The sequence below is a fragment of the Aulostomus chinensis genome, chromosome 5 (assembly GCF_037954235.1).
Source record: "Aulostomus chinensis isolate RoL2024-O1b breed Wild chromosome 5, RoL_Achi_v1.0, whole genome shotgun sequence".
Lineage (NCBI taxonomy): Eukaryota > Metazoa > Chordata > Actinopteri > Syngnathiformes > Aulostomidae > Aulostomus > Aulostomus chinensis.
Window position 1 is genome coordinate 5,199,193 of NC_141324.1, and position 2,500 is coordinate 5,201,692.

The window sequence follows — 2,500 nt, forward strand, 5'->3', positions numbered from 1 at the left end:
TCCCTCAGCAACCCCCCCCTGCCTTTGCCGAAATGCAGACATAGGTCTGGAGAAACATGGTGTTTGCCGGAGAGAGCTGCAGCCCCTCCGCACTTGCCCTCCCCCTTCTCCCGCACGAGCTCCAAAGGGAGACCCGGGGGGGGGGGGGGGGACGCGGCGGAGGGCTCCGTGGTAAGACACCTGGGACGGACGGGACAACTTGGTCTCGTTAGACTGCGTCCGGCTATAACGGGAGGAAAGGACCGCTGGGCTGGTCCGTCAAACCCGCAGCCGACTTAGAGTTCGAACCCACAGTGGCCGGAGGAACCGTCTGCCCGGAGACAGCGGGCTGTGCGGGACAACCGTGTCCGGCAGGGGCCCTCCGATGGTGGGTCACGGGAGCCACTCGATCACTGGAAACAGTCGCTGGAGGTTGGGGTGGGGGGGGGGGGGCACTTGAAAACCTGTTTCCTATAATCGTGACACGACCATTCTGTGCAGTGTTGTCAATTGCGAAATAAGGAGGGAGATAAGGGGAGCGGGGGAGGACGACAGTTTCACTGCTGTTAGATCCCTCGTTGAAATTTGCTGCCCCTGGTACTCCATCGGAGCTCCCGTGCCCCTGGTACTCCAATGTTAATTCCTCCCCTGTGTGGACTCTGTCGGATTTTCACTCCCGTGCCCCTGGTACTCCAGCGGAGCTCCCGTGCCCCTGGTACTCCAATGTTAATTCCTCCCCTGTGTGGACTCTGTCGGATTTTCACTCCCGTGCCCCTGGTACTCCAGCGGAGCTCCCGTGCCCCTGGTACTCCAATGTTAATTCCTCCCCTGTGTGGACTCTGTCGGATTTTCACTCCCCTGCCCCTGGTACTCCAGCGGAGCTCCCCTGCCCCTGGTACTCCAGCGGAGCTCCCCTGCCCCTGGTACTCCAGCGGAGCTCCCGTGCCCCTGGTACTCCAGCGGAGCTCCCCTGCCCCTGGTACTCCAGCGGAGCTCCCGTGCCCCTGGTACTCCAGCGGAGCTCCCCTGCCCCTGGTACTCCAGGGGAGCTCCCCTGCCCCTGGTACTCCAGCGGAGCTCCCCTGCCCCTGGTACTCCAGCGGAGCTCCCGTGCCCCTGGTACTCCAGCGGAGCTCCCGTGCCCCTGGTACTCCAGCGGAGCTCCCCTGCCCCTGGTACTCCAGCGGAGCTCCCCTGCCCCTGGTACTCCAGCGGAGCTCCCCTGCCCCTGGTACTCCAGCGGAGCTCCCGTGCCCCTGGTACTCCAGCGGAGCTCCCCTGCCCCTGGTACTCCAGCGGAGCTCCCGTGCCCCTGGTACTCCAGCGGAGCTCCCCTGCCCCTGGTACTCCAGCGGAGCTCCCGTGCCCCTGGTACTCCAGCGGAGCTCCCCTGCCCCTGGTACTCCAGCAGAGCTCCCGTGCCCCTGGTACCCCAATATTAATTCCTCCCCCGTGTGGACTCTGTCGAATTTTCACTCCCATGCCCCTGGTACTCCAATGTTAATTCCTCTCCTGTGGGGACTCTGTCGGATATTCACTCCCGTGCCCCTGGTACTCCAGCGGAGCTCCCGTGCCCCTGGTACCCCAATATTAATTCCTCCCCCGTGTGGACTCTGTCGAATTTTCACTCCCATGCCCCTGGTACTCCAATGTTAATTCCTCTCCTGTGGGGACTCTGTCGGATATTCACTCCCGTGCCCCTGGTACTCCAGCGGAGCTCCCGTGCCCCTGGTACCCCAATATTAATTCCTCCCCCGTGTGGACTCTGTCGAATATTCACTCCCGTGCCACTGGTACTCCAGCGGAGCTCCCCTGCCCCTGGTACTCCGGCCGAGCTCCCAGGATCCTGGTGCTCCGGCCGAGGTCCCGTGCCCCGGGCACTGGTCCCTGCCTCTCTCCCCGTGCCTCCCGTGCTCTGCACGGGTCTGGAGAAGAGGGTGGCTGACTCTCTATTTATTTGATTTGATTTGATTTGATTTTTTATTATTGTTTTTAATGGTTTTTATTATTATTATTATTATTATTATTATTATTATTATTATTATTATTATTATTATTATTATGATCATTATTCATCATCATCATCATCATCATCATCATCATCATCATCATCATCATCATTATTCCGGCAAAGTGCTGCCCTGTGACACAGTGTGTGCTGCTGCAATTTTATCCAGAATTTACGAGAGAGAGAGAGAAAGAGACACAGAAAGAAAGAGAGAGAGAGAGAGAGAGAGAGAGAGAGAGAGAGAGAGAGAGAGAGAGAGAGAGAGAGAGAGAGAGAGAGAGCGCGAGCGAACGCGCCATAAATGAAGACGCTGTCCCGTGATACCCCATTCTCTCCTGACCCTGGCCCTGGTTCCGGGCCCTGGAGGTCTCCATCTCCCCCTGGCCCCTGTTCCGGGCCCTGGAGGTCTCCATCTCCCCCTGGCCCCTGTTCCGGGCCCTGGAGGTCTCCATCTCCCCCTGGCCCTGGTTCCGGGCCCTGGAGGTCTCCGTCTCCCCCTGGCCCTGGTTCCGG